At 38.5% G+C, this 24,349-nt stretch overlaps 1 non-coding gene and 1 pseudogene across 1 annotated transcript; both read left to right on the plus strand.

Annotated features, from left to right (window-relative positions):
- The first annotated feature begins 1,162 nt into the window (after positions 1-1,162).
- On the plus strand, positions 1,163-2,342 carry LOC130026896 (mortality factor 4-like protein 1; annotated as a pseudogene).
- A 5,161-nt stretch (positions 2,343-7,503) lies between these two features.
- On the plus strand, positions 7,504-7,605 carry LOC130026991 (U6 spliceosomal RNA). Its single transcript, XR_008792950.1, has one exon. It is a non-coding gene; the product is annotated as a U6 spliceosomal RNA (small nuclear RNA).
- Positions 7,606-24,349: the final 16,744 nt, after the last annotated feature.

The following is a 24,349-nucleotide window of genomic DNA, read 5'->3' on the forward strand; positions in this document are numbered from 1 at the left end:
GTGGGGGGGGGCGGGCTTCCCTATCTACCTGGTTGTCTCATCTTCAACTTTTTGATTTATTTATTTATTTTTCTTTTTGGGTCACACTCTGCAATTCTCAGGGGTTACTCCTGCCTCCTGCCTCTGCACTCCTGGTGGTGCTCAGAGGACCATATGGGATGCCGGGAATTGAACCTTTGGTTGACTGCATGCAAGACAAATACCCTACCCACTGTGCTATTGCTCCAGCCCCTCATCTTCAACTTTTTTTATATAAAAAATAAATAACTCCTGAGAGACAAGAGATAAAACTTGAGTTAAGGCACTTGTTTAAGACATAACTCAGTTACCTCTTTAACACTGTATATGGCCTACAAACACCATCAGACTGATCCCTGAGGACAGTACCAGAGTAAACCCTGAGTACCACCAGGTATGACACAATAAAACAATCAAACAAATAAAAAAATTGAAAGTAATTATTATGAATTAAAATATATGTAAGTACAAAAAAGTCTTATGTATCAAAGGCATTGAAAACGCAATTTACATGTACAATTTTTACAAAAATAAGTTCTTATGTTAAAACTAATTTGAAGTGTTAATGAACACTTGATTATAATGTCTAACAATTCAACACATTTAAAAGTTGCATTTCAAAGAAAATGGAGATATTGTGTAATAGAAATAAAATAGCACTTCAAGGTTACATCTATATATTAAATACTGGATACATCAAAATTAAAATAAGCTAACTTTGATTTGAGCTAATATTTGTAACTTGAAAGGTTTTTAAAGAATGTTTTAAGATGCATAATTAAGGCAACAGGAAAAAAAGAAGGGAGAAGGGTCAACTCAACTGGTAGAGCACATGTAAGCCTACACATGCAGAAGCCTGAGTTTAATGTCTTGTGATGCATAGTTCAACAAACAATTCAGGGTGAAACATAGTAACCCAAGAAACTCTAATATTTCCCTGGTACCTAACCAGCACAGCTGAATATATATAGTCTCTACAAAAACCAAAGGAAAGAAAAAAGTTTTGCAATGAAGAACAATAGTAGAGTCTGAAGAGAAACTTATTAAATTCACATTTAAGTAGAGCCACGGAGCTGCAAGTGAGGCTGACACAGCTCTGGGTGGGGTGGCAAGCAGGGGGCAGTAGTCGGGCAGCGGGAGAAGTTGGTGGCGAATCACTTACAAATGGTGCCTAAGCAGGACCCGAAGCCTAAATTCCAGGAGGGTGAGCGAGTGCTGTGTTTTCATGGGCCTCTTCTTTATGAAGTAAAGTGTCTAGAGGTTGTGATAAGGGACAAACAAGTTAAATACCTTATACGTTACAGTGGTTGAAATAAAAATTGGGATGAATGGGTTCCAGAAAGCAGAGAGAGTGTTCAAATCTGTAGACACCAATCTGCAGAAACAGCAAGAACTTCAAAAAGCAAATCAGGAGCAGTATGCAGAGGTGAAGATGAGAGGGGCTGCCCCAGGAAAGAAGACATCTGGCCTCCCACAGAAAAATGTTGAAGTGAAAACAAAAAAGAACAAACAGAAATCTCCTGGGAAAGGAGATGGAGGCAGTACCAGTGAGACACCTCAGTCTCCTTGGAAGAAAAGAGCTCGAGTAGATCCCACAGTTGAAAATGAGGAGACTTTCACGACCCGAGTTGAAGTTAAAGTAAAAATTTCCTAAGAACTAAAACCATGGCTGGTTAATGACTGGGACTTAATTACTGGACAGAAGCAGCTTTTCTATCTCCCTGCCAAAAACAATGTGGATTCCATTCTAGAGGATTATGCAAATTATAAGAAATCTCCTGAAACACAGAGTATGCTGTCAACCAAGAAAGTTGTGGCAGGGATCAAAGAGTATTTCAATGTGATTTTGGACACTCAGCTCCTGTAAATGTTTGAGAGACCACAGTATGCTGAGATCCTGGCAGACCAACCTGATGCCTTCCTGTCCCAGGTGTATTGGGCACCGCACCTGCTGAGATTGTTCGTAAGAATTGGAGCGATGTTGGCCTATACGCCTCTGGATGAGAAGAGCCTTGCTTTATTACTGAATTACCTTCATGATTTTCTAAAGTACTTGGCAAAGAATTCCGCAACTCTCTTTAGTGCCAGTGATTATGAAGTGGCAACTCCTGAGTACCACCAGGAAGCAGTGTGAGGTGCAGACACACTCACGTTGTTTGGATCTCTGTAACACACTTCTGTTCTTAGTCCTCTTGTACACTTGTTGTACTTTGAAAATGTTGATGTATAACAATATTGATGTTTGTTTTTCTGTTTGAGTTTAAACTCAGAAAATAAAAGGGATTACAGCTCCCTTTTTCTCTTTTTCAAAAACAATTTCAAAGTTTCTACCAGTGTATTCAGTGATGGACAACGCAGAGATACTCCCTAGTGTTTCATTGCCTGGTTGACAAAGCTGCTTGTGAATGCTGGTGGGCTATTCCTTTGACACTGTGCACTTTGATATTATGTGTTAATGCTCTGTGACAAATGCTCTCCTAGTACCAAAGGTTCGATTCAGTGTATATATCTTAACACCTGCGGCCATATGTGTTCCCCCCCTTTTTTTTTAATGGTGCTTAATGATTCCACCGTTTGCAGGTTATTAATGGTGTTCCTTAGGCATCTTCCCCTGGCTCGGATTGTAGAACAGTGGCTTGTTTCACTGTGTTTGTGTTTGTGTCAATGCACGTTTGCGATGGTAGGCACAATGCCTTGTGTAGCTGCAGTTTTCTGGAAAAGACAATCTTTTAGGAATTGTTTTTCAGATCTTAAATAATTTTTTTTCTTTTTTTTATTAGTGAGACATCATGAGGTACAGTTGTAGACTTACAAATTTTGTGCTTGGGTTTCAATTATACAATGATCAAATACCCATCCTCCACCAGTGTGCATTTCCCACCACCACGGATCCCAGTATCCCTCCCACCCCCCATCCTCCCCATCCTACCCTGCCTCTGTGGCAGGGCATTCCCCTCTGTTCTCTCTCCTTTTGGGTGTTTTGGTTTGCAAAAGAGGCATTGAGTGGCAATCATGTTTGGTCTATAGTCTACTTTCAGCATGCTTCTCCCATCCTGGGAGGATTCCCCAACACCCTTGATTTGGTGCTCCCTTTTCTTTAAGTTTCAAAACAAAAATTCACATTTAATAAGATTTTCACTTTCATGCCTTAAGTCCAGTCAAAAGGGTATTGTCTATATAAAAGAAAGGCACACAATTTCTTCGCATCCCCTAGCTTTTATCATGAATTTTTTAAGGTTCTTTAAGGTAGAGTCTCCTGCCCCCGTGCCTGGCTGTCCTCACAGGGGGCCCCTTGGAGGGGAGCAGGTCGAGTTTCCCCCCCCCCCCCCAATCAGGGCTCCGGCAGTCGAAGACCTCCAGAACCAGCCACCACCATGCTGAGACAACTCTCCACATGCATGAAGGTACCGGCAGAGGAACAAAGGCATGCAGGTCCCGGAGCTGAGATCTCCAAGCCTGCTCGGATCAAGGCTGAGCATCTTCCACCCAGATCCTCCAAATTCCAGTAGGCAGGGGTCACACCCACCAACTGGCCCCCTGGCACCGTGTGATCCCATCAATGGCCAAGACCCAGAGACTATAAAACCCAGCTCCCAGAAGACATCTTATTATATCATTCCTACTTTGGACAAACTGGCAGGATACTGAATGTAACCTGCCCACACGGCAGAGTCTGGCAAACTCCCCGTGGCATACCCAATATGCCAAATATCAGTAACAATGATGGGTCTCATTCTCCTAACCCTGAAAAAGCCTTGAATATGGCACCTTTTAAAAAATCTCAGGACTAGAAAAAAGGAGACGTTACTGGGGCCTGCTCAAGGCAATCGACGAATAACAGGATGGTCATGATCGTGATCTTTAAGGTATCAGTCCCACATAATGTCAATGCAAAACCCATAGGTTTTAACAAAATATTGTTCGTGCCTTAAGTACTTGTTTCTGGCATAATGAAAAGTTTCAGAGATAAAATATTTAATACATCTGTACTTCTAGAGATATTTTGAGCAGATCTAATCAGAGATCTCTAATCAGAGAAGTACTCTCAGTAATTTTTGTTTTTACTGTTATTAAAAGTGGAGTCGTGCTCATTATTTTATATCTCAATCTGTACTTTGACATCTTTTGCTTTAAGGTCTGACCTTTTATTCACTTAATTAGTTGGGGGTCTGGTTCTTACCCTGAGACTAGGAGAGCATTTATCCAAACAGTTCTAAAACTGCCCTAGTTGTGAAACTTAATGCTGTTAAAAGGGCAGGAAGTCTTTATGCTCCCTTAGGACAGCAATCACAAAGAAGCAATTTAACAAATGAAAAGGCCTTATTGAAAAGGATCCTTACATGAGCAAAATAGCAAAGGAGACAGAACAAAGGCATCTCTACATGGAGAATATTACAGTCTTTAAGGTCACCTTTGACTACATACTAAGTAGGGGGAGATTTATTCTTGGATTTTCAGAGATGAAAAGAATTTTATTCATGATCTGTGGTTCTGTTCCTTTTAGGTACCTATAAAACACTGGATATTGCCAGAGCAATAGCAATCTATCATGATGTACCTAGATGAGTCATTTACTATGCTAATATAGTGCAATTAGGAGGTAATGAGGGGAAAATAGTTTAGAGTGGTCATCTTTGGTCACTATGTTGCATTGCATAGTACAAAACCACATCCTGAGAACTGTTGCAGGGTTCTTTGCCTGTCTGAAGGTGAAGCAAATGTGTCTACACCCTGACAGTGTCTTCTCAAAAGCGATTTTGTTAGAAACAGTACATGGAACTTTGAGTTCTATGTATCTATGAACAGAAATCTTGAGGACCCCTGATTTATTTCTTTTTTATAATAAAAGGACGGGAGGTATTTAATTTCATAGCTGATATTGCTATCTTGAAGCTAAGAAAGATGATAGATGTTTGTAGAATAATGCCATTTTTAGAGAATGGTAGTGGGAGATGGGTGATGGGCCATGTCTGGCAGTGTCACACCCGCTTATGCTCAGGGCTTACTTCTATCTCCGGGCTTAGATATTATTTCTGTTTGTAGTCAGGAGACCACATGCAATGCCAGGAATTGAATCAGTGTTAGCTACATACAAGAAAAGTACTTAACGCCCCCTATATTATCTCTCCTGTTACAAGGACTACATTATTTTAACAATTAGTGGTTTTGATATAATTGAGGCAAACATTTTTTCTTTTTGTTTAGTGGCCTGTGATGCTCAGGACTTCCTTCTGCTCTGTACTTAGAGACTATTGTTGGGGTACTAGGGATCATTTACAATGCCAGGCTGTTTGTCCCCAATGCCACACCCTGTTTTCTCCTTGAGGTCAGTGAATAGTCGAACCCAGGCCACTACCTCCCTCGCACACATGCCCCAGGTGTCCTCTCGGACCCTGGTCCAACTACCTTCCGCAGGACCTTCCTGTTCATTCCCACCGCCACACCTGGTTTCACCAGATACCCATAGGGGACATGGCCTCTGCAAGAGTGATCATGGCCTCTGCAGAAATGGCTGTGGCCTATTTTGGGGCCGCAGTTATATTACCCATACCCAGTGATCTGGTGTCATATATCAGTCTCCATATCACCACCACAAAATGAAGAAACGGCACAAATTCCCACCACGAGGAGAGGATGATGAAAAGAGTCCAGAAGCCTCAATAGGTATTACTCACAAATGTGAGCTTTCCGATAAAGAATTCAGAGATGAAGTAATGAAGATGTTCAAAGAACTCAAAGAAACAGTGGTATATTATCCAGTAAATTAAAGGAGGATGTGAAAGAAACAATGAATCAATCAAGAAAATACAGGAAGAAATGAAAACAGAAATAGGAAAGCTACACAGAACTGTCATGAAAAAAGAATTCGGTAGATGAAATAAAAAAAACTCACTGTGTACCCTCAAAAGTAGAATGGCTACATCCGAAGACAGAATCAGTGAGCTTGAAGAGGAGTGGCAAGAAACCTACAGGCAACAACAAACAATGGGAAGAGACCTCAAAATAACTCTAGAGCGAATCAGATTCCTATGGGATGATTTCAAAGCAACAATGTTAGAATCATGGGATTACCAGAAGGTCAGGGAATCAATTCCAATGAAAAAGCCAAAGTTACAGAAATCATTGCTGAAAAGTCCAGAGCTGGACAATGCAGGCATCCAGATTCAAGGAACCCGAAGGGTGCCCCCTAAAAGAGACACTAACAAAAAAACTCCAAGACATATCATAGTAAGAATTATGGTTGCCATGGATAAAGACACAATACTGCAAGCAGCAAGGTCAAAAAATGAAATCACATACAAAAGGGCACCCCTTAGCTTCACAGCAGACCTTTCAGAGGAAACCCTCCAAGCCTGAAGGCAATGGTGATATATAGTGAAAAAAAATTCAATGAAATGAATACTTCACCAAGAATACTTTATTCGGTTAAACTCTCACTCAAACTTAAAGAAATGGTACACTATTTTCTGTACAAACAACAGATCAGGAACTTCATAGACTCAAAAACAAATCAAAATAAGGGCTAAAGGAACTACTGTAAGATAAGACAAACCCCTACAAGCACAATAAACCCTTCAGAAAGACCTTAGAAGTAGTTGGAGACTTCAACACCACCTTATCATCTCTGGATACATACAAAAGAGTGGGATCAAATCTCTACCTAACACCATGTACAAAAGTAAGATCAAAATGGATTAAAGACCTTAACATCAGAAATCCATAAGGTACATTGAAGACAAGGTCGGCAAAACCTTCCACGAGATTGAGCGCTAACAGTACCTTAAAATATGACACACAACTGGCCAAGCAAGTGAAAACAGAGATAGACAAATGGGACTATCTTAAACTAGAAGCTTCTGCACCTCAAAAGAAACAGTCACCAAAATACAAAGTCAGTCTAAAGAATAGCAAATGATACAAAGGATATTCACTCATACCCATCCATTAATGGGTTGTTATCAAGCATATACAAAGCACTAGTTGAACGCCAGAGGAAGAAAACATCTAACTCAAAAAAGGGGGTGATGAAATAAACAGTAACCTTCTCAAAGAATATATCCGAATGATTAAAAGGCACATGAGAAAATGCTCTACATCAGTAATCATCAAAGAGATGGAGATCAAAATAACAATGAGATATCATCCCATTACCACAGAGACTGACCCAAGTGTAAAAGAACAACAGCATCCGTTGTTGACGCGGATGTGGAGAGAAAGAGACCAGCCTTCACTGCTGGTAGGAATGCCAACGGTTCAGCCCTTTTGGCAAATAGTATGGACGATTCTGAAAAATTTAGAAATTGAACTCCCATTTGACCCAGCAATACAAGTCCTGGGAATATATCCCGGAGAGGCAAAAAAGTACAGTTTAAATGGCATCTGCACTTATATATTCATTGTTGCAATATTCACAATAGCCAACATTTGCAAAATACCTGAGTGCCCGAGAACAGAATACTCTTTTAAGAAAGTTTGGTACATCAATCTTGCTTCAGCCAAACATATACTAAAATTGGTAAAATACAGAGAAGATACAGGTTCCTGAGCAAGAACGACATGAAAATTCTTGAAGTCTTCCATATTTTAAAGAAACAGACCAAATTCACACTACATGGAGAGGATTAAGAAAGAGTCCAGAATCCTCAACTGGGGTTACCACAAATATGATCTCTATGATAGAGAATTCCGAGATGAAATATTGAGGATATTCAAGGAACTCGAAGAATTAATGGGGTAGACATCCAGAAAATTAAAAAAAGAAATTAAAGAAACAGTGGATCATAGAATCAAGAAAATACAAAAAGAAATGAGAGCAGAAATAAAAAGCTACAAAAAGAAGTATCACAAATAAAGGATTTGGTAGATGTAATTAAAAATTCAGTGGGTGCCCTCAGAATTAGAATGACTAGGGCTGAAGACAGAATCAGTGAACTTGAAGATGAGCAGCAGAAATCATATAGGCAACAACAAACAATGGGAAAAGATCTATAAATAGCTCTAAGGTATATAAAAGACCTAGGGAATGATGCCAAGTAGAACAACATTAGAATCATCAGAGTACCAGAAGGACAGGGAGGCAACCCCACTGAAAAAGCTACAGTGAAAGAAAGCATTGCGGAAAAGTTCCCAGAGTTAAAAAATACAGATATCCATATCCAAGGAGCCAGAAGAGTGCCAGCTAAAATAGATCCTAATAAAAACACTCCAAGGCATATCATAGTCAGAATGATGGATGCCGTGGATAGAGACACAATATACTGTAAGCAACAAGGTCAAAAGGAAATCACATAAAAAGGAGCACCCCTTAGATTTATAGCAGACCTATCAGAGGAAACCCTCCAAGCCCGAAGACAATGGTGGAACATAATGTAAAAAACTCAATTAAATGAATGCCTAACGAAGAATACTTTACCCAGCTAAACTTTCACTCAAACTCATTGGAACCATACACCATTTTATGGATAAACAAAGCTTAGGAACTTCATAGACTTTAAACCAAACCTAAAAGAAGGACTAAAGGGGCTCTTGTAAGACAAGAAGGAAAACACCTATAAACACAACCAACCCCTACGAAAGATGGCACAAATCCCAATGGCAATAATCTCTCTCAATATCAATGATCTAAATGCACCAATTAAGAGAGAAAGAGTGGCAAAATGGATCCAGAAACTGAAACCAGCATTCTGCTGCCTACCATAAACACATCTGAACAGTCAGAGCAAACAAGGGCTCAAAGTTAAAGGATGGGAAAAATCCTGCAAGCAAACAGTTCCCTCAAAAAAACTGAGATGGCCATACTAGTATCCAGCAATATAGTTTTTAGGTTGATAGAGATTAGAAGGGACAGTGAAGACCATTTTCTGTTTAATAAGGGATACGTACAACAGGAAGAAATCACACTCTTGGCTAAAGCCATGTTAAGGGGAAAATTTATAGCTCTGCAAGCATTTCTCTGGAAGGAAGACGTGGCCTACATAAACAGCTTGATTTCACAGCTCAACATCTTTGAAAAGGATCAACAAAAGGAGCCCAAATCAGGCAGAAGAAAAGAGATCATAAAACATAGAGCAGAAATCAACAACATGGAAACCCAAAAAACAATCCAAAAGATCAATGATACCAAGAGCTGTTTCTTTAAGAAAATAACCAAGATTAATAAACCACTAGCAAGATTCACTAAGAAAGAGAGAGAGAGAACACTAATATACCAAATCAGAAATGAAAAAGGGGACATCACATCAGAAACCAATGAAATTTAAAAGATCATCAGAGACTGCTTTGAGAGTCTGTATGCCACAAAATAAGAGAACCTAGAATTAATGGATAAATTCCTGGAATCCTATAATCTCCCAAGAGTGAACCAATAAGACTTGGAGCAAATAAAAAGATCCATTAATATAATGGAAATTGAAACTCTAATCAAGTGAGATTCATCTTTGTGATGCAAGGATGGTTTAGTATTTGTAAATCAATCAACGTAATGCATCATATCAACAAAAAAGATAAAATCATATAATCATATCAATAGATGCAGAGAAAGCATTTGACAAGCTCCAACACCCGTTTATGATGAAAAATCTCACCAAAATGTGTTTGGAAGTAACCTTCCTCAAGATAGTCAAAGCCTTTTACAACAAACCTATGGTACGCATTATCCTCAATGGGGAAAAACTAAAAGTTTTCCCTGTAATATCAGGAACAAGATAACTATGTCCACTCTCACCACTTCTATTCAATATAGTACTGGATGTACTTGCAATAGTGGTTAGGCAAGTAAAAGATGTTAAGGGCATTCAGATAAAAAAGGAAAAAATCGAGCTCTCACTATTCGCAGATGATATGATACTAATGATACTATATCTAGAGAATCTTTAATCCTCTACCAAGAAACTCCTAGAAACAATATATATGTACAGTAAAGTTGCAGGCTATAAAATTAATCCAGAATTCATGGCCTTCCTATACGCAAATAATGAGACAGAGGAAAGTGACATGAAAGAAACAATCCCGCTCACAGCCGTGCCCCAGAAAATCAAGTACCTCGGAATCAGCCTAACTAAGTAAAGAACCTCTACAATGATCACTGTATAACTGAAACCCAAGCACAAAATTTGTAAGCCTATAACTGTACCTCATGGTGTTTCACTAATAAAAAAAGAAAAAAAAAAGAACCTCTACAATGAAAAGTCCAAAACGCTACTCCATGAAATAAAAGAAGACATTAGGAAATGGAATAATATCCCCCTGCTCATGGATAGGAAGAACTAACATTGTCAAAATGGCAATATTCCCCAAAGAATTGTACAGACTCAATGTGATACCTATAAGGATAACAGTGAAATTCTTCAAAGAAATGCATCAATCACTCCTGAAATTCATATGGAACAACAAACGTCCACAAATAGCTAAAGCAATTCTTGGGTAAAAGACCTTGGGAGGCATTACCCTCACCAACCTCAAATTCTACTACAAAGTGGTAATAATTAAAACAGCATAATACTGGAACATAGCACTGGAGCGATAGCACAGTGGTAGGGCATTTGCCTTGCATGCAGCCAACATGACCAACCCGAGTTCGATTCCTCCTCCCCTCTTGGAAAGCCCGGCAAGCTACTGAGAGTATCTCACCCCCACGGCAGAGCCTGGCAAGCTACTCGTGACATATTCGATATGCCAAACACAGTAACAAGAAGTCTCACGATGGAGACATTACTGGGCCCGCTCGAGCAAATTGATGAACAACGGGAGGACCGTGACCGTGAGTATTGGAATAAAGGCAGAGCCGCAGACCAATGGAACAGAGTGGAACATTGTTACACACAACCCCAAATGCATGAAAATCTAATCTTTGATAAGGCAGCAAGAAATGTGAAGTGTAGCAAGGACAGCCTCTTTAAAAAATGTTGCTGGCACAACTGGACAATCACATGGAAATAATGGGCTTTGACCTCGACCTAATACTTTGCACAAAAGTCAGATCAAAATGGATTAAAGATCTCAACATCAGGCCAGAATCCACACGTTACATTGAAGACAAGTTCGGCAAAACACTTCACGATGTTGAGGCTAATGATATCTTCAAAGACGACACTCCAATGACCAGCCAAGTGGAAACAGATAAACAAACAGGGCTATCTTAAATTAAGAAGCTTCTGCACCTCAAAAGATACAGTGACCAGAATACAAAGACAATCTACAGAATGTTAAAGGGCATTCACCAAATACCCATTGGACAAGGGTTTGATATCAAGAATATATAAGGTACTCGTTGAATTCTGCAAGAAGAAAACCTCCATCCCCATCAGAAAATGGAGTGATTAAATGAATAGAAAATTTCTCAAGGAAGAAATATGAATGGCAAAAAGGCACATGAAAAAATGCTCTTCATCACTAATCATCAGGGAGATCAAAACATCTATGAGTTTCCACCTCACACCACAGAGACTGGCAAACATTTAAAAGAACAAAAACAACTGGTGTAGGCATGAATGTGGGGAGAAAGGGACCCTCTTAAACTGCTGGTGGAAATGCAGACTGGTTAAGTTCTTCTGAAAAACAGTATGGACGATTCTCAAAAAAATTAGAAACTGAGCTCTCATTTGACCCAGCAATACCACTTCTGAGAATATATCCCAAAGATATATATAAGTATAGTCGAATTGACATCTGCCCTTGATTTTTCATTGCAGCATTGTTTACAGTAGCCAGAATCTGGGAAAAAACCCAGTGCCCGAGAACAGATGACTGGTTAAAGAAACTTTGGTACATCTACACAATGGAATACTGTGCAGCCGATAGAAAAAGATGAAGTCATGAAATTTACATTCAAGTGGTTCTACATGGAGAGTATCATCCTAAGTGAAATGAGTCATAAAAAGAGGGACAGACATAGAAAGATTGCATTCATCCATGGAATATAAAGTAACAGAATAGGAGACTATAAAAAAGAGTTGAGACAAGTACCCGGAGGTTTTCTCCATGGCTTAGAGGCCAGCCCCATATGCTGGGGGGAAATGCAGCTCAGATATAGAAGGGAATTTCGAGTAAATGGTGTTGGGAGGATCGCCCAGTATGGAAGATGCATGCTGAAAATAGAATATAGACTGAACATGATTGCCACTCAATACATCTATTGCAAACTACAACACCCTAAAAGAAAGAGAGAGAGCAAAAGGGAATGCTCTGCCACAGAGGCGGGCCAGGGTGGGGATAGGATGGGGGTCGGAGTGCTACTGGGATCATTGGTGGTGGGAAATGGGCACTGGTAGAGGGATGGGTACTCGATCATTGTATAACTGAAACCCAAGCACAAAAGTTTGTAAGCCTACAACTGTATCTCATGGTATTTCACTAATAAAAAAATAAAAGAATAATGCCAGCAATAGAACCCAGGTTGGACGTTTGCAAGGAAGTGCCTTACTCATTGTTCTATCTCTCTGACGCTTTAATAATAAATTTTTATGCACAATTAGGTGGTATATATTTTATAAACTATGTTGAGTAGCTTAAATAATTAAATTTAGTATAGAAATACTAATGACCAAGCTTCACACCCTACTGAGGCCATGAGTTGCCCCCCATGAGTGGCTCTCCAGCATGGCCATGGCCCCAGAGGAACACGGACCTAATTTAGAACCCAGCAGGTTGCAGCAAAATGTGAATGGACTATGCGTTAAACTAAGGCACTGCCCCCCCCCCCCACGCCAGTGGGAAAGTGTGTCTGTCTCTTCCACCTTCCCCACCCCACCCCGCCCACCACCAGCACGGTGACCGCTGCCTCAGAGCTTGTTGTACAGCTAGGTATGAGCCGACAGTGACGGGAAATGTCCTTCATGTCCTACCGAGGTCAAGAGTTGCCCCACATAAGTGGCTGTCCGGCAGGGCCATGGTCCCAGAGGCTCACAAGCCAATCTCATAATTATCCGGCTTTTGGAAGAAATCCCTCCAGACTTAATTAGTAAAATATCAGAAATCCAAAATTACGTGGCCATGCCATAACCAGCAATAGCAAACAAATAATTTCACAATGCCTTTTCAGCAGTTCTGATTGTTGGGGGGAAATTCCAAATAATAATGGTGCATCGTTTGTCAAAACAATGAATGCAATCAGAGGAGAGAGAGAGTTGAGTAGAAATCACCTGCTTCACAGGCATGGGGAGGGGTGGGATGGAGGTTATATTGGGGTTATTGGTGATGGAATGTATGCACTGGTGAAGGGATAGATTTTTGATCATTGCATGACCGAGACTGAAAGCTTTGTAACTTTTCTCACGGTGATTCAAAAAATAAATAAAAAAAAAGAAATACGAATGGCCAAAAGTCACATAAAAATTATATCACTAATCAGCAGGGGGATGGAAATCAAAACAATGACATATGATCTCTCACTACAGAGACACATCAAAAAGAACAATAACAACCTGTGCTAGTGTGGATGAGGTAGTATAGATCTCTCATTCATTGCTGGTGGTAAATACCAAAAAGTTTCATGGCAGTCAAAATGTTCTTTGTGCTTATGATATTCTTTATACTTTATATTTTTAATTCAATTTGTTAATAAAAATATATTGATTTGAGTTTCCATCCACTATTAGATGTTCTAATAGTAATTATAAAAAAAATTTATATATGAGTTCAGAGACTTAGTACAGGGTAAGTTACTTGCTTTATATCCAACTGATTTTGGTTCAAATCACCTGCATGAAAAATGGTCCCTAGAACCTGCCAGAAAATGACTCTGAGCTCAGAGACAGGAGTTCTCAAGTATGTGTTGCTTTTACCCAATAGTCCAGAAAAACAAACTTCTGTGAATTCTTGCACTTATTTTTAAGAGCAATTATCTTTTGGTCTAAAACATAAAAGCCATATTAATTCAAAATGAATATTAACATTGAAAATGAATCATGTCTTGCATTATCCATCCCATGTTTGATCTTTCTAAGTGCCATGCATTGGAAAATCTCTGCACATTTTATATGTGTATTCACTAAGATTGGAGAACGGTGCTATCATTTCATCACTTAAAAAGGAACAAAGATTTGCCAAGTTTAGAATACTTAGGTAAGGAAATTTCATGAGTGTAGGGAATTTGTTTTGTTCCATTTTTTATAAGGATCATTATTTTTGCATATAAGGATAGGCAAAAGTAATGGCTACCTAGATATATCATAATATGCTTGGTTGGTTATCATGATTAATAGGTGATAAATACTAACTGTTGTACTCAAAGTGTCTAAAGTTTTAAACCTGGAAGTTTGTCCATTTAGTAAAGCTTTGTATCTTACTAAAGGGTGTAATATAAAAACTATGTATATGTAGAAACTTTTAAATTAAATGTAGCTCCATGTGTTTATTTTTATTATCTTTGCCAATACACTCAAATCATTGCAAAGATCTCTGAGACTCATATCCTGACGAGTTCTACTGATGTTTTCTCCAACCTATTTGATAGATTCTAATCTCACGGTCCTTAATACATTTGGAATTAATTTTGTGTATGATGTGAGATAATAATTCAATATAGTTTTTGCATGTGGCTGCCCAATTTTCCCAGTATCACATGTTGAAGAGACAGTCTTTGCTTCTTGCACTCAGCTCCTTTTATTTGTAGAACTGAGGAGTTACCTCTGGGGTCTCAATTCTGTTCTACTAATCTGAGAGTATCTTTCTTCCTGGTCTACATAGTTTTGATTACTATTGCAATTAGTAATTACAATTTAAAGTCAAAATGACAATACCTCCTGTTTTATATTTTCTCAAAAAATTACTATTTGAAAAGTTTTATGATACCATACATGCTTTTTCTAAATTTTATTTTACAAAGCTATTTATACTTGGGTTTTACACACACAATATTTCATCACCCATTCCACCACCAGTGTCAATTTCCCTCTACCATTGTGGCAGGTTCCCACTAATACATATTTTATAGAAGAGTTTTTTTTCAAGTCTTTAAAAATGTTATAAGAATATTAATGGGAATGTTCTTAAAAAATATAAACAGTAAATATATATAAAACATGTTCAGGGGCTGGAGCACTAGCACAGCGGATAGAGCATTTGCCTTGCACGCGGCTGGCCCAGGTTCATGTCCCTGCATCCCATATGGTCCCCTGAGCACTGTCAGGGGTAATTCCTGAATGCATAGCCACAAGTATACCTTGTGCATCGCCGGGTCTGACGCAAAAAGAAAAAAAAAAAAGTTCATCGTCACTTCTTACCAGAGAGTTAAATTAAGGTGACAATGAGATATCATTGAGAAGATATATATCAAAAAAGTAGAAATTGCCTGAGTTGGTGAAATCTGATGAAAGAAGAAACTCGTGTCTTGCGGGTAAGAATATCCTCAGGTTCATCCCATGTGGAAATCAATATGAAAATATCGTCTCAAACAAAAAATAATACACCAATAAAATCCAGTATACCTACTGGCTGGTCTCTACCACTAAGATACAAAATCATGGTACTTAAAATTTTTTTAAAGTTTTTTCATAGGATAAGAAAATTGAACTAAAATTTAAAAAAGATATATTGCTGAATTGGTGAAATTCATTTCACACTGTATATAAGAAAAATTCAAGATAAATAAAACACTGACAAAATTCAAAAGAAAAATAAAAAATACAAAATGGGTAGAAAATATTAACCCAAAGAGTATATATGATGGCTAGTAGGCACATGAAGAAATGTTACAAGTGACTATTTATCAGGGAAATGACAATCAAAATGACAATAAAATATATTATACCAATGAGAATGACATATATTAAGCAAGATTGCAAACAACCAGTGTTTTCAGGGATATAGACTAAAAGGAATCCTCTCTCAATGTGGGTGGTAATGTTTTCTAGTTCATTATTTATGGAAAACAGTTTAAGGATTTTTCAAAAAAGTAAGAAGAGAGGTCTGGAGAAATAGTTCACTATGCAGGGCCAACTGCGGTTTAATCCCTGGCACTCCTTATGGTTCCCTAAGCCTCTTCAGGAGTGATTTCTGAACATAGATACAGAAAGCACTGACCCTCCCCAGCTGTGGGTCAAAAACAAACTAATAAAAAAGAGTAAAAATAGAGCTGTCATATTAACTCAAAAATCCCATTTCTTAGCATACATCCCTCAGAGATAGAAACATTAATTCAGAGAGATATTATATGTATACATATTATAGAGATATTATATATATAATACATATACCTTCTTCACTGCAGGTTTTATTGCTGTACTTGGGATATAGAAATAGCTCAAATGTCTAACAAAATAAAAATGGCTAAAGAAGTGATGATTATATGTACATACATATATTACAATAGTATATTTTGTAGCTCAGCTCCTGGGAGAGAATAAGGCAGAGTTTCCTACCCTGTGCCTGACTGTCTCCACCTGGGCCCAACAGCTGAAGACCACCTGGGCCCAGCCAAGGACATGCTGGGACCACTCTCCACACACTTGGATGAGCCTCACGCATAAAAGAACTGGCAGAGGAACCCAGGTGTGTGGGACCCGGGGCTGAGATCTCCAAGCCTGCACGGTTTGGGACTGGACCTGCCAATAACTAGACAGTTACACCCACCAACAGCCGTGTAACTCCAACAATGGCCAGGATCCAGAGATTATCACACTCAGCACCCAGAAGCGCGCGGCCGCGCTTATCATCTTATCATCCCATTCCTACTTTGGACAAACTGGCAGGCCACCAAATGTAACCTGCCCACACGGCAGAGTCTGGCAAACTCCCTGTGGTATACCCAATATGCCAAATACCAGTAACAATGATGGGTCTCATTCTCCTAACCCTGAAAAAGCCTTGAATATGGCACTTTAAAAAAAAAAAATCTCAGGCTAGGACGAACAAGATGTTATTGGCACCTGCTCGAGGCAATCGACGAACAACAGGGTGGTCGTGATTGTGATATTTTGTAGCTATTTAAAAATATGAAATCTTAGAGTTCACTGAAACTTGGATGAAACTGAGAAGTATCTATCAAGTTACATGAAAAATGTAAGCTGGAGAAGAAGAAATATATGATCTTGCCTATGGTATACTGAAAAGCAAAACAATGGGAAACACTGTCTCAGTGACAAACTCTTGGCCTTGGATTAGAAAAATAGCACAGTAACCCTGTAGCACTGTCCTCCCCTTGTTCATCGATTTGCTCGAGCGGGTACCAGTAATGTCTCCATTGTGACTTGTTGTTACTGTTTTTGACATATCGAATATGCCACAGGGAGCTTGCCAGGCTCACCTGCGTGGGCGGAATATTCTAGGTAGCTTGCCGGGTTCTCCGAGAGGGATGGGAGATTCAAACCCGGGTCGGCCATGTGCAAGGCAAACGCCCTACCTGCTGTGCTATCACTCTGGCCCATTACTAGAAAAATAACATTAACAAAATGGGGTGAGGGAGGAAAGAAGTGGATTAGTGATAAAGTTAGGACTATACATCGAAAATGTAAATGCTACAGTCACATCAAAAATTATAGTCCCATCAAAACTATGCTACCACTATTATAAATGTTAAAATCTGATAAAAATAGACTTAATAGGAAATTGGATTAGAGAGATATGAAAGGCAACTTTATTTTCCCATTATAGTTTATTTATTTATTAATTTTAGGTAGAGTTTTAACTTTGGAAACATGTTAATGCTCTGCCAATTAAAATTAAAATTAATTACACCACATTTAAAGGTGTATGTTGGGGATTGTGGGACTGAATCAGAAAATTAAATGTGACAAAACAAGCACAATTACATTTCAAATATATGCTATAATTATAGTAAACTGGGTAAGATGCAGTCCAAGGAATTTTTAAACACAGCCCTAAACCTTTAGTCTTGGTGTTAGGGGAGATAGAATAAGAAGCTCTCCTTTTCAGTAGGTCTATTTATTTTTTACTGATAATAGTAAAAGCAATTTTAGAAATTTTTTTTAGAAATTTTCAGATTGCATTATTAAGGTAACCAAGTAATTATTTGATTGTGTTGAAAGCCAGAGATGTTACTGTCAAAGAAAAACTTGCAATTAATGATTCAAGAAAGAAAAAAAATGAGAAATAACAGAAAGATGGCACAGATTTTCAAAGATTAAAATTCTAAATAACTTATCTGGTTTGGGGATGTTCTTAATCTCTTAATTTGTTTAATATATTTGTAACTTTTTTTACATTAAACAGAATATATTTAATATTTACTTTGAGAAATAAAATTTCAGTCTTTATTAGCAAAGATAATCTAGATTTGCATCAACTTGTATAGCATTATTTATTTGGAAAAGCAATCCTGTTAATCTAATACAAACTTTATAGTTTCACACTGATATATGATGATTTTTCAAATTAGATTTAACTAAATGCAGCTGGAGAAAAGTTTCTTTTCTTTTTTCTTTTTTTTTTTGAGTACACTTTCAAGCTACCGAGAGTATTCGATATGCCAGACACAGTAACAACAAAGTCTCCAATGGAGACGTTACTGGGCCCGCTCGAGCAAATCGACGATCAACGGGAGGGCCTTTACCTTTACCTTTTCAAGTGTTAACATTATTCACTCTAAAAAAAGGAAAGGAAAATCAAATTTCTTCTAGAATTTATGTTACTTAAAAGTGTTGTCATATGGATTAAGCCTTTTTTCTTTATACTTTGGTTTAATGATCATGTTTTCACTGAACTTTTTAAAAATGTATTCTATTTTTATAAAGTTCTTCATAATAATGCATTAAATTCAATATTCCAATACCAGCCTCACCACCATTACACCTTCTCACCAATGTATTTCAGATTATTTCACCCCAAAGCCTGCCCCCAAAGCATAACATAATAATTTACTTTGCATTGCCTGTTATGAATTCACTGAACTTTTGGAGAAAATGTTGACAATTATTCATTCTTTCTTAGGAAATGCTTTTAAATAAGTAGATTTTTAAATAATATACTTAACACATCTAAAAATTTCGAATAGCTTAAAATTCCCATATTTTAAAATATTGACTATTATTAAGGAAATATGAAATTAAAGAAGTAAAAAACTTTGGCTGGAAAACATGTCTTGCATTTGTATGTAATGGGGCTATAGTTCTTTCAAGTACATTGTTCTTTCATTCTCTAATTCCATCATGTTTTAGAAACAATTTTACAAGTTAAATGCACTGAAATAGTGCTGGATAGTGGAAAAAATAGATTTGATTGATTTTGGAGACACTCTTTATGTTCAAGTATATTGTCTAGTTTACTTTGGCTCTCTTATTTTGAAGATTGGTGTGGATTAACTTGAACTATATGTAAGATAATTTTTTTAAAAATAATTTATTTTGTATAAAATCAATGTAAAATATTCACATAAACTCATTGTTCTCAGTATAAATATATAGCTAATTTAAGCATCAAGGCTAGGTTTCTCAGTCCAACTCTAAATAGCCTCCTTAACAAATTTATCTTTGATTAAACTTTAAAGTTGTTTCACAGCAGTGATTACTTTAGTCAATATTTTTTACCCATAGTCTCAGTTTTCTAAGGTGCATGCAGAAGAAGCCTACAGAGGTCTTGGCACTTATTAGAAACACAGAATCGCAGTTCTTGACCTGAAACAAATAAATTAGAGATTTTTTTTGAATTAGAGATTTTAAGGTGCTCAGGTATTTCATAAAATCTTGACGTTCAGGAGTTGTGGTATGGCCAGCAGGTCAACCTGTACCCGTGGGGCAAGAGCATCAGCAGCCTAATGGTGCCATCAGGTTTCCTGATACCCCCAAATTGCCACTGTGCCTCTGTCAAGACCCCAACCACTAGGTACCAATTTTCCAGAAAAACTTAAATGAGCAAAAGTTAGGTATGTGGGAGTGACACCCACAAAACACCTCTAACTAAGCTACACAACCTCGTTAATAGGCTTTCTTCAGAGAACAATAGATAAATCTTGAGAGAGATCAAAAGCTTAAGTTATTCTTGGACCTGTGCAAGGCTGAACAGACCAGGGTAAATCGGTTGGTGGTGGGTTAGCCTGGTGCCCACCCAAGCAGAAGCCCCAGCAGCTGCTTGCTTCCACAACCCAAAATGGCTGTCATGCCTTTGACAGGACTCCACCATCTTGGGATGGACCAAATTGAGATATTAATCTTATGAAAATTCAGGCATGCAAAATTTGTGATTGAAATCTCCAGGCTTTCTCAGGGTTGGGATGGACTATCTCCTACCACTTCCCTGTACTTCTGGAAGCCTCAGTAGTCACACCCACACCCCAAAGCTATAACCCAATTAAAAAAGCTACTCCAGCCTTACTTTCTGAACAAAAATACTGAGCACCCTGAGCAAACAGAATGACCTCTTTGTACCTGTATTATAAGTCATAATGCATAAAAGAAGAGAAAGAAGAAAAGTGCTTGCCATAGAGACAGTTTGGGAATGGGGGTGCTGTTGGGTGAAGGTGGGAGGGAAGCAAAGGACATATGTTGTGGGAAATGTACACTGGTTAAAGGGACGGGTGTTGGATCATTCTCTGAATAAAACTCAATCAAGAACATTTTTGTAATGGTTTGTCTCAAATATATTCAATAAAAAAATTTAAAAAAGATCCTCAGGTGCCTAGAATTTTGCAGATGTAAAGCAATAGCTTTAAATAAAGTCATTATTAGAAAAAAAGGAAGAAAATTATTAAGCTTCAAGTAAATGATTACTCTTGTTTTAATAAGCTGTTTACTTGACTATTATATAAGCCAACTCAAACCATAATCTTCCTTATGGCAAGCATAAAATTCTAAATGAGTTGTCTCAGATTGTAATAGCCAAGAACATCTGTTTCTAGTTTTATGAAAGAGACCTGACTCATCTTTATTTAAATTTCATGACAAAGTAAACTTAAGCTTTGGAAATTCATCCAGGTATAATAAACTCAAGGATTTCCTAGGTGAATTTAGAAAACTTTATAGGTAAGGTTTAGTGATTTTAAGAAACATCTCAGTAGAAATATTCCAATATTTGTGGCAAAAATGATTAGCAATATGACTTATAATCTTCTGTTTTATAATGTTGAGTATTCAGTACATATATAGACTAAGAGAGATTAGAATGGGGGTACAAAAAAATGTGCAAATTTAGGCTATTTTTTCACTTTGTACAGTGTGAGAGACAGTGCTAAGAATGCCAAAATTGATCACAGATTATTGTTTTATTATTATTACATGCAGAATGTTACACGAGTTACATCCTTCAAAAATATGCAGATAACTTTATGAAGCCTAAAACCTCATGAGATGTGTCTATAGTGTCATATGTAGAAAGTAATTTTATCAATTAAAGGTAGTTACCTCTGATGTGTCTTTCATGCATAATTTTGCTACAAAGACCCTGATAAGCTGCCAGTGGAAATCAATCAAAGAATAGTTAAAAAGAAATGTATTTCCAACCGAAATATCCCTCTTATTTGTTACATATAAAGGTAAAGGCAAAGGCCCTCCCATTGATCATCGATTTGCTCGAGCGGGCCCAGTAACATCTCCATTGGAGACTTTGTTGTTACTGTGTTTGGCATATCGAATACGTCACGGGGAGCTTGCCAGGCTCTGCCATGCGGGCGAGATCCTCTCGGTAGCTTGCCAGGCTCTCCGGGAGGGGCGGAGGAATCGAGCTCGGGTCGGCCATGTTGGCTGCGTGCAAGACAAACCCCCTACCGCTGTGTGTCTAATAAAAATGATAATATACACTTACAGTCATACGAAAGGAAAAATTATATGTTCTCCCTGTAGCACTGTAGAACTGTCCTGTAGCACTATCCTCCCATTGTTCATTGATTTGTTCAAGCGGACACCAGTAACATCTCTCCATTGTGAGACTTGTTGTTACTGTTTTGGCACATCAAATACACCATGGGGAGCTTCCAAGGCTCTGCCATGCTGGCAAGATATTCTCCGTAGCTTCCTGGGCTTGCCAAAAGGGATGGAAGAATCGAACCATTTGGCCGAGTGCAAGGCCAACGCCCTATGCTCTGTGCTCCATATTTGATATATGTGATATATATCACATAGTCACACAGTAAATACAATGTGACTTATTCCCCTGACGTGAAAGAGCCACCAACACTGAGGCATTGAGAGAGATGAGGAAAGAGAGGCTGATAAAATCTCCAGGCCGAACTAGGCTGCCAAAATGAAGGACAAAAATGACTGTCTGTAGTTTCAATGCATGTACGCTAGCATTGGATACATCCATCGAGGACCTGATGGCACAAGTGTGAAAGATCAAGTACAACATCATTGATCTGACTGAGACGAGAAGGCATCAATCACATTACGCCATTTTCGACACTGAAGAAGAATTTTTTCTTGGAACATGCAACAAAAGAGATGTCAGTGGTGTCAGTGTCCTTGTCAACACGAACTTGGCCATGAGCATTGATTCATTCCAATGCCTAACAACCTGACTCAGATAATTATACTTGAATAGATGTGGCTCAATGCAGGCAGTTTTTATCTTCGATGTCTAAACACCAACATCCAATTAAGATGAAGGAGTAATTGAGAAGTTCTACATGGTGCTGGAGAAGTTCTATTAAGAAGACCACATCTTTTACAAGATCATTGTTGGTGATTTTAATGCCAAGATAGGACGAGAAGATCAGCTGAAGAACTCCATATCGTGACCCATGGCTAGAATGGAAGGAACAGGGTGAGAGACTGTCGGAGTTCATCATATTAACCAAGACCATCCATGGTAACTCATAGTTCCTGAAGGCCAAATCTAAACATTGTATATGGGAATCTCCCAGTGGACAGTTCCGCAACAAAATTGACAACATCATATTCAATCGACGGTTTTGCCTGACCAATTTTGCCGTTGTCCCAAAATTCCAAATGGGATTGGAACACCATCTCCTTCATGCAAAATTCTACTTCACGGAGTGGGGAGAAAGGGCTTCAAAGTTTAAGAGGAGAACTCCCGAACTACCACCAACAAGGAGCTCTTTGGTACTAATGCAGCAATATGGGAAGATGCTGTCATTGACAACATTGAAGAAGAATACGATTTACTGGTTCAGCACCTCCATGATTGTGTGCAGAACCCTGAGAGAGACAGAGCCACAAAAAGACACCTGTCTTTGAAAACGCTTGAGGTCATTAGCCAACGTGGCTTGGCGCAAGTCTCAGGAAACTGCAAGCAAACATCTGATCTCACATAGCAATGCACAGAAGCAATAAAGGAAGACTTCAAAGAGAGATGAGCAGCAGTGCTGGCAAATGCAGCAGAAGCCTTGAGAAGCATTTTCAATGCCCACCTGTCCTTCATCAACTACAAGACATAGATGACTGCCCTCTGACGTCCTGATGGATCTATCACATCTTCCAGAAGGGCAATGGAGAAGATTATCCATGACTTTTATTCAGTTCTCTTCAATAGCCACATAAACTTGCCCACATACCAAATTCTGCACGATGGAGATGTCGTTCCCAAAGTTCTCCCTTCTGAAATCTGACATGCCATTTCATCGGTAAAGAAGTGAAGAGCACCCAGCCCAGACAAGGACATACCTGAACACCTAAAGAACCTACCATTGGTAGTCATCAATACACTGGCTCAGCTCTTCACACACTACATGTCTAAATGCAAGGTTCTATCCTAATGGAAAAACAGCAGGACTGCACTACTGTACAAGAAGTCAAGAAGGGAGACATCCAAGAGATTGGAAACTATTGCTCCATCTGCCTGTTGTCTTTCATTTACAACCTGTTCACTCAAGTCATTCTGAATAGGATTGGCAGAACACTAGGATGAAGGACAAACATGAGAGCATACCGGGTTCCAAAAAAGATTCAGTACGATTGACCATATCCACATGATAACCAAGCTCATTGAGGTTTATCGGGAGTTCAAAATGCCACTCTGTCTAACGTTCGTTGATGTAAACAAGGCCTTTGATTCTGTTGAGATTGAAGCGGTCATTGAAGACCTAGCCATACAAGGTGTTCAAACTCAATACATCAGGATCCTCCATGAGCTGTATTATGGATTCACTACCAGGATCTCATAATTCTACAAGGAAATAATCATCCATATCAAAAGAGGGGTTTGGAAGGGTGATATACCATTTCACCGAAACTCTTCAGTGCCACCCTCAAGAATGTCATGCGATGACCCAAATGGGAAGAAATGGGAGTTAAGATAGACAGTCGGCAACTACACTACCTCCCCTTCACTGGTGACATCATTCTAATAACACCAATCATTAGACAAGTGGCACAAATGCTGGCCAATTTTGACCATGAGTGTGGAAAGGTCGGACTACAGCTGAGAAAAGGTCTTGTTCCTGATGTTCCATTTCCTCTCAATGGAATGAACATCTCTGAATGAAACA

The sequence above is a fragment of the Sorex fumeus genome, unplaced genomic scaffold, assembly GCF_029834395.1.
Source record: "Sorex fumeus unplaced genomic scaffold, SorFum_2.1 ptg000035l, whole genome shotgun sequence".
In the NCBI taxonomy this organism is placed as follows: Eukaryota; Metazoa; Chordata; class Mammalia; order Eulipotyphla; family Soricidae; genus Sorex; species Sorex fumeus.